This window comes from Botryllus schlosseri, chromosome 1 (genome assembly GCF_051294905.1).
Source record: "Botryllus schlosseri isolate E-star chromosome 1, Bs_hap1, whole genome shotgun sequence".
NCBI classification, from domain to species: domain Eukaryota; kingdom Metazoa; phylum Chordata; class Ascidiacea; order Stolidobranchia; family Styelidae; genus Botryllus; species Botryllus schlosseri.
The window spans coordinates 31,498,534-31,513,551 of NC_137236.1; the positions used below are offsets into that span (position 1 = coordinate 31,498,534).

General features: G+C 39.6%; 1 long non-coding RNA gene across 1 annotated transcript; it reads right to left on the minus strand.

Annotated features, from left to right (window-relative positions):
- Positions 1–4,682: 4,682 nt before the first annotated feature.
- Positions 4,683–5,828, minus strand: LOC145447579 (uncharacterized). Its single transcript, XR_013917652.1, has 2 exons — positions 5,375–5,828; positions 4,683–4,890 (listed from the first exon to the last, which is right to left on the minus strand). It is a non-coding gene; the product is annotated as an uncharacterized LOC145447579 (long non-coding RNA).
- Positions 5,829–15,018: the final 9,190 nt, after the last annotated feature.

Here is a 15,018-nt window from a genome sequence, read left to right on the forward strand (position 1 = left end):
TTGACAAATTTTATGCTATTCGAAATTATGTGTTTGAAAATCCCTCCACGGCGAATTTAGTTTGACGGAAGATCATAGTCATTTTAAGGAGTGACATTGTCGTAAACGATATGAAACTGGGACCGAGAAAACAACCCTCAATCTGATTCAGGATATGTTGCAATATTTGTTGCTCCTTTACCTTCATGGCATTAGTTACAGGAATGTATTTGGAAATTGCCAATTGTCTCGGAGCCCTACCAAATATTCTTTATACTTTCAGACTACTACAGTGAGGTGTATAACCTTCATGAGGCTGACACAACGTATAACAAGACATCATTTGCGAATGCTCGATGACTAATGTTTACAACCCTGGAGCAATCGTAGCAAATAGAAATGTGTCTTAACGGGTGAGTTTCTACGTTTGAGTTTGAGTAATAGTCACGATCGACATAACGAAATCGGAACTCTTATCCAGATGCGGAATAATAAACGTGTCAGACTACTTTGGTATCAACTATTGCATGGATTCTTTACCTGGGATGCTCGCATCCGCAAGGGATGCTAAAACTGCTCCTACGGGGTGTTGAGAATCATTAAGAATATTTAGGTCTACCAACTCGACGCCCGAGATTCCCCGCTCTCCTTAATTCGGCCCACAATTCGTGTCCTTTTTAGTTCCATTGTAACATACCTTTCCGTATGCAATATGCTTCATCTTCACCGCCCGGGCAATCTAACCTGGGAACATGACACGAGTTTGAGCATCATTTGTACCCATTGATGTGAGCGAGGCCTGAACTACTGCGAAAGTACGTTGCCCTAAATCATCGAAATCTGGATAAAGAAACCAGCGGACATGGGGGGAAATTAAGTTATGTCCAATTTACAAGGCCATTGCTGCAGCCAGCAAGTATGAGAATTTGAGCGGGAAATAATTACCATATTAGTTCATATAATGCCACTGTGAAGCAGAGAACAAGGAAATTATATGTCGTATGATATTTTTGAAAGGCATCCCACCTACTATCGCAGACGCTTGTTGTTTTCACCAGTAGCCTAGCTCCATTTCCCCAACTACTGCATCGAATTGACGGTGTACTTGAAATTTCACCTAAGCTGGTGTCTGTGACAGACGTGTTTATTCATTAACATTGATGAAATTCGAAACATTTCACTTACTCCAGACAAAGTTTTTGCAAAGATTCGGCCGAGCTGCTTCGGGACAGAGGCACTCATCAGTGAGGTCGCCACAGTCAAATACTCCGTCACATAGCTTGGAAATCGGTAGGACGACTAATGGATCTCTAAGGCATTTAAAACAGCTCTCGTCCGTGAAATCTGAGACATGATCGTATACTTTGTAATTGCACGCCATACGTTAGCAGTAACGTTTTGCTTACATTTTCCATCCTCGGGACAGATGCACTCGTCAATATCTGCAATGCAGACAGATCGTCATTAATATAATAGAAGCGTCATAATTTCAATCGAAATACAACCAAGGTAATGTATGCATGGGAATGGCATATGGCATAAAATCCGAGTCATCGAAAAGTCAATCAAGCGAAGATATCATCATTTGCTTTGGTATTTATAAGATAGCCTGATTACAACTTTGTAGTTTCCGTAATGTGACGTGTAAAGCAACTGGTATAGTGTCATACAATGGTATGAACACAAGCAAATCCCATGGCTCACTGCGATTGGTCTGCGTCACACTTTCCATTTGGCTAAAAGGCAATTTGACGGTAATTTTTGACAGGCTTTCCGGGCGCTAAATTTGTAAAATTGGTATCAATTGAAAGCTACCGAGGCACTAATTACGAAAATATAAATTTTATTGTGCTCGAGGTTCTAGAACCCCAAAAAATCATCTTCAAATTTTGGTTGTAACTAAGTTTGGTATACTCTACCGCAGCAATGACGTCTGAAAGCAAATTAGGACTAGCGAAAACCGCAAGCGTTTTGAGCATTGTTGCAAGAGCGATTGAGCAATGAGCATTCGCATACTCTCACTTTAGACTTACTACGTTCTGCGGCTGCTTATCCCAGACGGTACTGAAGGAGCGTCACAAATAAAAACTCCGTTACAATGCAAATTGCAATGCTGAATTTAAGGGGTTCCAGGAACACTAGTTCAATAAAATTAATAGTATCGTAATCAGTACCCCGGTAGCTTTCGATTGATAACAATTTTTTCAAATTTTGCGCTCGGCAAGCCGGTTAAAAATTACCGTCGAATTGCCTCTAGCCAAATGCTAAGTGTGACGTAGACCAGTCGCAGTGAACCGTGAGATCTGCTCGTGTCCACACCATTGTAGGGCACTATGGTATGATGTTACATCGCCCTCACCGTGCTCACATAGCGCAACGCCATCGCATAAATCTGAGTCAAATATCATGCATTGTCGCCCTTTTCGTGGGCATATTCTGCCAGAAAGATGAGTCCTCTCTGGTTGGTTGAACTCGTCGCTTCCATCTCTAAAATTTTAGACACTGTTGGTGTTGGGATGACTCGAGTCATGAGTTGTCCCGTTGCACTACTTAAAAAATGACATGGCTTTTATTGGGACACGCGAATGAGAAATACTGAATGACTAGTGACTTTTAGTAAAATTAGGAAGTCAATTTGAAGCCTTTAAATGTACTCCTGCGTGAATCAATCTGAACCTTTTGGGTCCGCTGAGAAATCATTACCAACAATAATAATTCCGTATATATTAACTTTTCCAATGGGATTAGATCCACCTGCAGTCACATCGCAGTCGAAATAGCTTTAGCATGGACGCTGTAAATTGCGCCCTGCTAACCCTTTTTGGTGCCATTACATTTTAAATACAGGTAGGCACAAATAAGCATCGTTTGAATGAAAGTGTATCCAAGAGATATTTATCGCCTGTTTAGCCGTGGGCGATACAAATGCTGCAACCATGATGTCACAAACATATGAAAATATATATGCTATGCTAATGAAAGAATGACAATACATTCACAACCATTGGAATTGCCATCGTTAAAGTTTTGTTGTCGATATTCATGTGGATCTAAAACCAGATCCTGCTGCTTCGATGTCATCTGATGATGAATGCATGAAGTAAAGTAGCTAAAGCGCCTCACCACATTTAATCGTATATTCCTAATACGTACTCGCAATCCGTAATTCCATTACAATACATGTTTGCCGGAATGCATTTCCTCCCATTGGCACAGGAAAATTCGTACGCTTTACACGATCTGCCTGAAAATGAAGGACCGCCACAATGGGATATCGTTTATTCTGTAGGTGAAAATTGAAGACTGACATTCGGTATTACTTTAAATGTCTCTTAGAAAAGCATTTTGAAATGCTGATATTGATTTCAGTTTTAAACTATTATTGTTGTTGTTATTATTAAAAGTTAGTTATTATCCGGTGTCCAACATCACTACGCCTCGCTAGCGTAAACGGCTTCAGCGATATCAACAGCATTCCATCGTAGGAGAATCAGCTGATATGAATGGGCATATTACCTTGACGTGCTATGTCCCTGACACTGCTAAGACCAAGACGCATAGAAAACGGCTTGGTCATGCATTGCAAGGTGATAAATATCCATCTAGTACGATGTTTCGCTAGCCCCTATATTAGGGTTACCATATTTCTGTGACACAAATTCCGGACACTCTTCAGCGCCCACTGGAAGATTTAAAAATGAGTTATGACGTCAATCTAGTAAAGCTTTGCTCACAGACCAGAGGTGGTCACAGGAGTATGTATGTGACTGTGTGTCGTGTAACCGGGACCGAAACCACATTTTTCAGCCCCTTCCCACCCAAATAAACAATGATTTTGAGCCCACCCTAGGGTAATCGATGCAACCTCTGGGGAGGGGGGGCTTGCTATATGAATATGGTTTCTATATGCATCTGGTCGTGAAATGTTTTGAATGAATTCTGTCAATAATATTGGTTGTTCCATATATTACTATATAGTTACTATAGTTACTACTATCCGCCCACATGATCAGAGTTAGCGGTAGAGCTAGTGGAGGATGATGAGTTCGCAAATACAGGAAGCGTAATTGTACATCGTCAAGTCATGTTCATGTCCCACCGATAAGATTGTTTATCAGGCTTATGCCGGTGCGAACCACGGAGCGTTATAAACACCCCACATCCAGTGGTTTCCAACCTTTTATGGTCACGACTGCATCTCCAATTTGAAAATGTTCCGTTGCCCGGATCAAAATTTGACGAGCTGATTGCTAAAAGAAGTCAGCACCTTTGCTTAGACTTACTCACAGGTTATTTTGAAAGCTGATTACCTTCAACATATTCGCAAACCCCACACACAAAAAAAAATTACCTCGATTTACCGCGAAATGTCTGGAAGCAGGGTGGCCAGCCACTTGGCAGTAATATAACATTACCGTCACTCAATGTAAATTCAACTTACAACCGTCCGGTGATCTAACTTTACATGCCAGACTGTAACGTTACAGTCACCTCTGGTATATTCAATCTACATTCTCTTCTGTGTACATTTACTACCGAGACTGTAATTTCACCGCCTTACCTACCTACCTACCTACAACCCTACATGCTGTCCTTGTAAATCAGATTACATGCCAGCTTGTAAATTCACGTCTCAGCCTACATCCATACCTATCCCAAAGCAACGCGATGCCAAAATACCGCAAAAGTTTCTTCACGCCCTCAAGACGACATTAGGACAACTGTATATTCATTCGTGATTCACGATGAAAAAGTATTGCTCCTGGAGGTATAATTCTTGTTTAGGAGGCATGCAAATATAGCACGAGTGGTCCTAAGAAAAGGTGAATTAATTCCAACGCCGGATAAACTTCCAATTGTTTCTTTTTCTCGTCTTCATTCCTTCTGTGTGACTGGTATCTTGCAGTTCCACTAAGAATAATTCATGCGTAAGTCGCTATACTAAGCCAAGTTGCTAACCTAGACATGACTTATAAAGACTAAGACAAATAGGCTAACAAAAATATAAGAAGTTTTGAAGTACCGGTACTGGTACATTGTGAGTTGACGACTCCTCAGTTAACATGATATAGCAGAGATTCATGACTTAAATGATCAATGTATTGAAAGAAAAGGTGCCTCATTTAATGCGGCATGTGAGCCAAACATATCGAGCAGTGGATGAAAACATATCTAAGCTATGACCGGATAAATGTCAATAACAAGCTAACAGTTTCAACTACTCCGCGGCAGAGTATGTGGTGTCGCAGGTCATTATACAAGTCGACTAATATCCCAAAATAGAACTGAGAATGGGGCGACTGAAATATTTAAATCATGAAACCAAAGTCATCCGGGTGGTGTGCACAGTCGTAGATATTCACGGCAACTAATACTATACAGTAGGCTACTGTACCTTTTACGATGCGCATCCCATTCATCAGTCCTGACAATCTTCAACGAAAGTCTCTACTTTCTTCAATCACAAGTCACAAGCTTCGCACTGTCAGCCTTTGCATGCCCAAAGCTCAATATTAATGGCCGACCAGTCGGCTACTCGGCTTGACACGCAGACGACTTTGAAATAAGTGATATTCATCCGCTCACATATGCCACCAATAATATTTACTGTCCACGTTATAATGTTCAATCCAGGTTGGTTTTTCAAACAGAAACATCTATCAACATCTATAGTCCCTTTCTTTTGCATCTAATTTCGTATATATTGATATTTATTGCTCCACGTGTGGTTCCCTACTTACTTACCTAACCGGACGCCATTTGTGATGTCACAGTTGACTGTTGGTTGTTTACTACGAATCTCAGAATAACCTGCAACGCGCAACATAAGGTAACCTATTATAGGTCGCCGTGTCCGCCATTAAGAAATGGACAACTGAGCCTGCTGCTGTGCTGATATTTCTAGTTTCAGGAATAAGATTATATATCCTAAACTGATTTTTGTAACTCAATAGCCCTATCTGTTACAACAAATCTAACCGCCGAGACCGACCGTGTAGCCATAGCCTTATAATATAATGTATATGGTGTAACTACATTGTCAGCTGCTTCTTGCACCCAACTATGCACTACACCGAAATTGGTACTAGGGTCAATCAGTTCCGTGTGACCTAATCCTGTCTCGCGAAGGAGGTTGAATTAGGTCAAATCGCAACGAGAATGATATCACAGTGACATGCACTTCCACGTATCCACTGGTTGCTGGGGCTTGGAAGCTAATCAATTTTGCCAATAGCTTGGTAAAATGCCGTAGCGAGTAACTGTCAGTAACCTTGCGAAGAAATTCTGGTAACTTGACTTAGCAGCTAAATTAATGTAATATCACACATCAAAATGTAAAATGACAAACTACACGCTGCTATTAGCTGCGACCGGTAATTCGTTGTAAAATTTACAGAAATTTCTTTGTAAATCTACCAGATTTTTTTGTGTGCAGAATAAAGGTAAACGACCGCCAAGTTTGGAACCACTATATATCATTGAATAAAGCATTTAAACGGCCTGAACGATCTCTAGAAATAGACCGTTCTCCTATAATTGCGATTACAATTAGGCTTATTCCAGTAAATGAAGGTCATAGTAAATCGCGCGCAGCGCGAAAAAAAAATCATTCATCAGCATAAATATTCCCAAAAATAATGTTTTCATGTTAATTTACGAAAAAAATTATTAGCTTACGTCAAGTCTTCAAACTCCCGGACATTTGGCATATTTTAGAAATTCCTCCCGGATGCTAGTTTGAACAGTGAAATTCCGGACGTATGGCAACCCTACCCTGTATCCATTCCTTGGACGCTGATAGGCGTTGTCAGGCATCGTTGTCAGCTCATATAGCTCAAAATAAAAGTGATGATCGTGATACTTTTCGTTGTATTTGTAGTTCTTAAATAATATTATTTCTTTTTTGGAAACGATATATGCCCGTCGCCCCCGTTCGATAGCACAGCGTTCTACTGACGAACATGTTCGGTTTCTGTGTCTGAACCTCAAAATTTGCAGGTTCGCGTTTGCAAACGAACATTGTTAGGTCCTGCAATGTAAACCTTTTTCGTCTATTAAAATTTTCGACGTCATTACAACATTTTTGGTTTGAATTGCTCGCAAAATAACTTCGGATCACTCTCTCTGTGGCATGATAATAAATTCCACACTAAACGAGCATGCATCTTGCCAACTCTCTTTGTTTGTTAGAAACGTTTGCTCGAAATACTCAGCTTGCCGTTTGTGAATATGTAGTGACTCTTCGTTATGGATCGCAATCACACAGCATCAAGGACGAAATACACTACGTGTATGCAGCCTAGTCTACGAATTGTGCTTATTCAACCAATACATTGATATTGACATCTATGATATTGATCGAAAGAATGCATCGTCGTATAATGTAAAAAATTTAGGAAGCGTACGTGGTACATCTTCACTTCGTATATGTTGTATTGTATCATGAAAAGCAAATCCACTCGATTGACGTGTTGGTTACTGCGTCTATAATTGATTTATGAGTTCATATCTGTAGCAAGAACGGAGATACCGCTTTTGTTTCTCTCATTCCGATCAATGTGCATTAGGGCTGTTCAAAAATAACCTTTTTTCCTGAATCTTTCTGGTTACTTGATTAAATCGTTAGGTTGCCTTAAAACATGACGCATACCAAATTTGAATTCATTCCAACCAATATTCGCGGATTTCGTAGAGTTTGAAAATTTTGAATTAGCCTAAAAATGCAAAAAAAAATTTTTTTCAAATTTTTCTGCCAACCCCATAAAATTGTTGCGCTGTCTTCAAAAACGTTGCAAAACAAATTTGACTAAATTCGAAAATTTTTTTTTGCATTTTCAGGCAAATTCAAAATTTTCAAACTCTACGAAATCCGCGAATATTGGTTGGAATGAATTCAAATTTGGTCTGCGTCATTTTTTAAGGCAACCTAACGATTTAATCAAGTAACCCGCAAGATTGAGGAAAAAAGGTTATTTTTGAACAGCCCTAATGTGCATGTACAACGTACATTGTAGCCTACAATTAGCATGACGCCTTAAGAATACATTGTCTGGTCTAGCCTAGACCGTCAAGGCTCAAAAGCTTATACCCGTCCAAGTCCGCGTCGAAATTGTTGGCAAAGCGAATAAAATATTTATTTTATGGAAATGTTATAGCATTGGTCTGGTCCAGTTGATACATTTGGTCATGCATTCACTTCAGCATTGTGCCATAATATAGTCTGAGTTTTCCCAAGGTAAATTGTAATTAAATATATTTTTTGAGGGAATGTAGGTTAAAATTGGAAAAATTACGTCATAGTTTCGTGTTCACGCTTAAGTTCACATATAACATTTCAAAAAGGTTCGCGTTCACACGAACCAGAACCTTCCAAGGGTTTGCAACATCCCTAGTATTAAGCTGCTATGACTTCAGCTTCGTCGTACATCTTCAAAATATTAAATTTCCAATATTTTGCTGTGTTAAATCCATTACTTACGACTTCCCGAAAGAAAAATAACTTCGGCGTACAGTTAAACTTATCAAGCGTGGAGAAAGCAAACTCGACTTTTCGCCTTCCCATAATGACAAAGTAGGAGAGTGACTATTCTCACCGTCGCACAATTCATCCTCGTACGGAACGAGATTGGCTGGTAACTCGCAAATCCGATGTTGATAGCGATGATGGTGAGTCCTTATGCGGCATAATGTTGCATCGGTATTGATCATTCCCGGATTATTCCAGGGTTCATCAGTTCCATCACTGGATGAATACAACGGAGATGTTCACATCGTGTATTATGGCATTATGGTAATATAATACAGGCTATAGAATGGAGTGAATATACTTTTATTATCGGCGAGCATAGCGTTGTTATCAAGTCATGAGGTCGAGTTTTAGTCGAGTTACATTCATTCTGTCAAGCCTGGTTCAGAGCATGATGCGAGAAGTCGAACCCCAGAACAAGTCCTTATAAGTAATGCTGCAGTTTAGGGATGGTGTGAACGTGAGGTTCACGTTCGCGTTCTGTGTGTGAATTTCAGAAATTTAGAGGTTCACGTTCACAAACGAACCTTGGTAGGTTCTGCACTGTGAACCTTTTTCATATATTACAATTTTCACTTCATTATAACATCCTTGGTTGAAATTTATTGCATTTCAACTGCGGACCACTTTATCCATGCCACGACAGCGTAAAAAAATCAACACTAAGCGAGCATGCACCTTGACAATCTCAAAGATTTCTGCTGTGAGCTTAACCCGCAATCACACAACATCAAGAGCGAAATACACTACGTGTAGGTAGTCAGCGAATGATGCTTATTCAACCAATCAATGTAATTGATATCATTGTCTGATCTACGCTTCAGGTGCTTAGACCGGTTATGTGGGACCATTATTCACTAGTGTTTCCGCGCCGGATCACATCATGACATATATAAGTTTCGGCCAACATTTTGTTAACACTTTGAAGAGTAGTAAGCTACCACATTATGGATATTAAATCCATCATTACTGGTATTTGTAAAATAGAGCCAGAAACTGTGTAAAGTGAGGAAAACTAGTATATTATGAATGCGAGGCATCAACCGAACAGCGCTGTAAGCAGTGAGACAGACAAGTTTGTACTAGCAAAGAACAGGCAACACAATGACATGAAATTGGACTGGAGTCACAACACTGCGACTCGGACTCGAACTTTTAATAAAACACGACACTGACTCGGACTTAACTCGGCGTTGAAAGGAAAATGACTTGACATGACTCGTGTACCCTGTAAAAATAGTACATTGAACGCTCTCTCATTCGAAATTTCATGCTGGTGACGTCATATTTTGTGATACGATTGTTGATATACAATGATATTTCCAATTCTCTACTAGTTGCTGACGATTACCCCTGACGAGTGTCAGCCGAAAATATTCGAGTTCATTCCAATATGAATATACTATTCAATAAATATATAACCCAAACATGTTTATTAGTATTTAGTTCGCAACTGAAGTATGGTGATGAAATGGCTCGTAATGTAAAGTAATGTCCATGGGGTTTCAATTGTGGTTTGTTTTCCCATTGGTAGTTCGAGCCCCTTGTGTTTGGAGGGGGCTGACAAAGTACCGTGTTAGTCTTGGTTACGTAATATAATCATCACGATCCTACTAAACAGCCCTACCGGCAGCCATTTCCATCATCACAATAGTGTTTCCTTTGTACACATCTTGACCCGGAGTCGCATGAGAATTCGTGCCATAGACACGTTGAACCTGAACAGAATATAAATCTAGTGATCGGATGAACTAAAAATCCTAAAATCGAGTTTATCATCTAGAAGCGCATCTTAGTATCGGATGTACATCGGGATTCTTTTATCTTCATAAAAATGGTTGCGAGAGAACGGCAGAGAAAGTGGAAGGAGATAGGGCGTTCATGTTCGAACATGCGTTTCTAGATTCGCATACATTAATGTGAAGTTACATTGACCTTGGCTTGAGGCCTATAAAGTTAGTTGATTAGGCAACAGTTATTAAGTAAGATCCTGAGTATAGCATATTATTGGTTCTATCCTATGATAAACTGATATTCATGTAGATTACAACCGTACAAATATTTGTTCAAATGGTGGAAATTACCATTATCAAATCCAGGCTACGTTAAACTCGCAATTCTAAATATCTTCACGTATAAAATGTATATTATGCCGTGCAGACAAACGTTTTGACGTCTCAGTTGGTCGGTCAGCTCGACTTGATCAATGCCTGGTTCTGTGAAGATTGTGCATTAGGGTTGTTCAAAATTACCTTTTTTCCAGATATCTTAGTGATTCACTGATTCAATTGTCAGGTTACCCTACAAAACAGTGTACAATGATTTGGTTCCATTCTAACTATTGTATGCCGCCGTAGAACCAACGTAAATTTTTAATTTGTTATGAACAATGCAAAAATGAAAATTTCCAATTTTTCTGTCATCACCATGAAATGGTTGAGTTGTGCTCACGAACGATGCAAAAATACGCGATTCCAACCCGAATGAGCGGAGTTATTTGAGACAATTCAATCAGTGAATCACTGGAATACGAATATAATAGTTATTTTTGAACAACCCCATTGTGCATCAACTCAAATAAAAAGTGATATAAACAATATTTACAGTGAGATATCTTAACAGGTGTAGTAGGACTACCTTACTTTCCATTTCTGACGCATCATTTTTAGAAGTTTTACGTAGATTTCATTCATAGTTTTATTCATAGATACATTAAATTCATATTAAAATGTCATATATATTCCGCTACTGGATTTACCTTCACAAGATTCGTACGCATTCACGTTCGTTCCCTCAGGCAACATACAAACGCGCGCAATCCAGGAATCCGATTTGCGACAGAAATTGACATTGTAGTTGTAATCCATACTGTTGTTGAAATATCGCTCGTCCGAACCGTCACTGAACGAGAATTGCACATTTCTTTCGGCCCGTGTACGATTTAAATCGAATGAGAGATGTGATGTGAACGATAGGTTGGATATGGCCACATAAGAAAATGATAACGGTATTCCAAACGGTCACGATATACGCACGGACACTGAGGGTTCGAGTCACAAAAATACAGCTTCCGAAGGCACGCCGTTCCTTCGAAACACGGAAATTCATCATGTCGGCACGAAGTTCCTGAGAACGTAAAGGTTAAGGTAATGATACCATGGGTGTATGGTAATCTGTACCGAATCTACTGAAATCACCAAATATAATTTGGCTGCTGGCGAGATTTGACATATTGCCATCGGATGTGATCAATGACGCGGTTGAAGTATCTATCCACTATCTATTCACCCAGGTCCGGTTTTAAAAGACTACTGTGACTATTACTCCGATAATGTTAAAATCCAGCTATTTGATTTTCCAATATTCGGACATTGCCTAGTAGTGGAAGGTAAGCCCCCTGTGTATTGTTTGAATCAATCGGCATGACTTTTATTACTTAGATCAGGGAATATATGAAAATGTTTTACCTATACTCTTACCAATAGATTTCTTCATCAATATGTTTCTAAGGGTGTGTAGTATCATATGTGAAAATCTTGCCGGAAACTTATGAAAAAACGCCATTCAATTTCGTGAGTTATTTAACAAAAAATCGAAAGAAGTAAGATCTTGTTGGCCCTTAGGAAGGGATGGAACTGTTTTATCGTGATTCTCAATTGATTTTTTAACTTTTAAATTTTACTACTGATTCTTCTGCCAATCAATAGTATAGGAAGTTACAAGACCTGCATTATATGCAAGTAACAATAATATTACCCTAATTCATTTTCTATTTTGAAAACTTTTTGCACTTCGCGCGGCCAGGGCATAAATGCACACGGAAATTTCATAACATAAATGTTGTCTATTTTGATGTTTAGTTAGATAAGTCTTGTATCCACCGTTACCTAATTTGGCTAGCTCCTATAGGACGACTAAAAAAGGTCGTTAACTTTCAAGTGCCCGCTCAATTGTTCGTAAATTGCATGCGGCCTTTCGGCTGAAGAGGCTGACCGCCCCTGACTAAGATTGTTTTAGCAACCGGTCGAACCAGTAATGTATAAGCGAAATTGAATGTAATTTCGAGACCCAATCAGGCTACCTTTCTTGTAGCCATTACGTTGGCATGTGTCTGTTGACATTTTGTGGGCTGTAAATAAAAGAAGAATAGAAGTCTGCGTAGTATTTTACTATATTAAGCGCACAAATAATAAAATATTTCTTGCGTCTTTACGTCTACTCCAAGTAGGCCCAGTGCCTAGCCTCCAACTAGGCCTGATGAATAATTTTACGCTCAAACCCACAATGTAGAAAGCACTGTGCGGCGGGATAGGGTATCAATAATGATTGCCACGATTATCTCATTCTGTATACAATACTGGAAACGAAAATTGTGTGTTCTACCGAATTCCACCGTAACGCAGGCTTCTTATCAGGTCCTAGATTATTGTTAAAACAAGGTTCAAATTTTACACAATACCAGATGATAGAAATGGGCCTAATACACATATTCATTCGTGAATATATCTTAACAGTATACATGAGGGTATGTTTTCAAGTAACACCTTTTGGGGTGTCGCTACGTCACATTCTCGCAAATAAGGCAAACGTCTCCATCAATAAAAAGAAACATGCATCAGGCCTTACCCGCACATATAACTTTCACATACGGTAAGTGGCTCGGTGGCAGCACGCAGACATCATGTAAGATATAATCAATGTATTCTCGACTCCGACAAAAAGTGACATCGTGGCCGTAGCTTTCGGAATTGTTCCTCCGCGAAGGCTCATCGGATCCATCCCTAAAAGAAATTGCAATAACGGTCAAGATGATTCCAATCCTTACTAACATTACCAATTTGAAGGTTAACTGTCAATAATTTTGGTTTAAGATCAAGTTGAATAAAGTTTTCATCATACAATGGTAGTGAAAGTCATATGCCCAGAGCGGGGGAATGGAGTTGAAATATTTGGAGAGGGACGCTACTCATTTTGATAGTAATGCGGCAATCTTGAACAACAATTCGGTCTCAGCTCCAGTGTGCTACACAATGGCAATAATATCGAAAATTCAAATTGATTTCAAACGACCACATTGCGCCGTGTCATCTATATCTGAGGTTTGGAAACTGGGGTCAACGGACACTTTAAGGTCCGGGATCTAGTTTTAGAGCGACCGAGAAAGAGCAATGCTGTCCCGTGGGACCGTGAATTAGTTCTTCGATATGACCGGACGGGAGTAGCAGTTGCGATCAATAACGAACTGCTGTCAAGTGTTTCTTACTGACTGCTATAATCCAGTCTCAAAAGTTTTCCTGTTGTGTGTATTGAAGATGAAGATCACCAATCTCGCCTAAAACATATCATCGGTGCCAATCTGGACTTGGTGCGCGGGCCTAATTCAAAATTTTTGATCGCTAGTGGACCCTCCCCGCTTACTGAACGCCATGTGGAAGTGGATTTCTGTACTGCTCAGATCTTCAACCGAATTTGAAGTGGATGAACACATATCCGAATATAGTGTGATACATAGTGGTTCTCAACCTTTTTGGCTGCGCAGACCCCTTTGGACCGTCACGGAGCCCCGCGGACCCCTCAAGTTTTAGTTCAAATTTAGCTCTATTTTCGTGAAACCGTCATCTTTCCTATGCAAATATTACCTCTAGGCTAGTGATAGACAGAATTTAAATGACGTTTCTTGAAATGACCATCCTACTATATTTATGTAGAAATTGAGAAGACGATTATTATTTCAACGCGAATTAGGTGGCTGTATTTCATGAAATAAACTGTCGTGTCTCGAAAATCCGCGCCGTCGATTTGACATGAACGAGTGCCGTAAATCCATAAACTTCCACAAAGATAGGTCGTGGCGAATGTAATAATAACGCGTAACGTTTTCGAGTACACCATTGGGCCTGATGGCAACATACATGGCACCAATATAACGCCCAGCCTAGTCATTTCTATATAGCAGCTCATATTGAAGTTATTCTGGAATAGCGATTATGTATATCACAGAAGAAAATGGATTTTTTTGCAAGCGAATTTATTCAAAGAACAACAACAAAACATCTCAAAACAGCAAAATGTTTGTATCAGTAGGCTATTGGCATATTGGCAATTAAAATGACCTTACATAGTGGGCAATTTCATCTCGGACTTCGAGATTTCTCTAATTAAAAAAATAATAATTTGGTTATCGTTCATTTTTCAAATTTGGAAGCTTCGAGGACCCACTGAAATTGCTTCGCTGATCCCTGACCCCTCACAGCAGCGTCGTGGACGCTTGTATACACAAATCCACATAGATGAAAATATCACTTAAGAATCACCTATTATGAACGCTGCTCATTCAAATCATATACTGATACATCGCATACAAATCGTATACTTACAGGCAGTCGGCTTGTCTATTGCAATAAACGCTTCCTGCAACACACTTGGAGCCATCAGAACAAGGGAATTCGCTTGATGAACACGATGAACCTAAGAATGGAACGATTTTGTCTGGATGCTCCATAAACACGGCA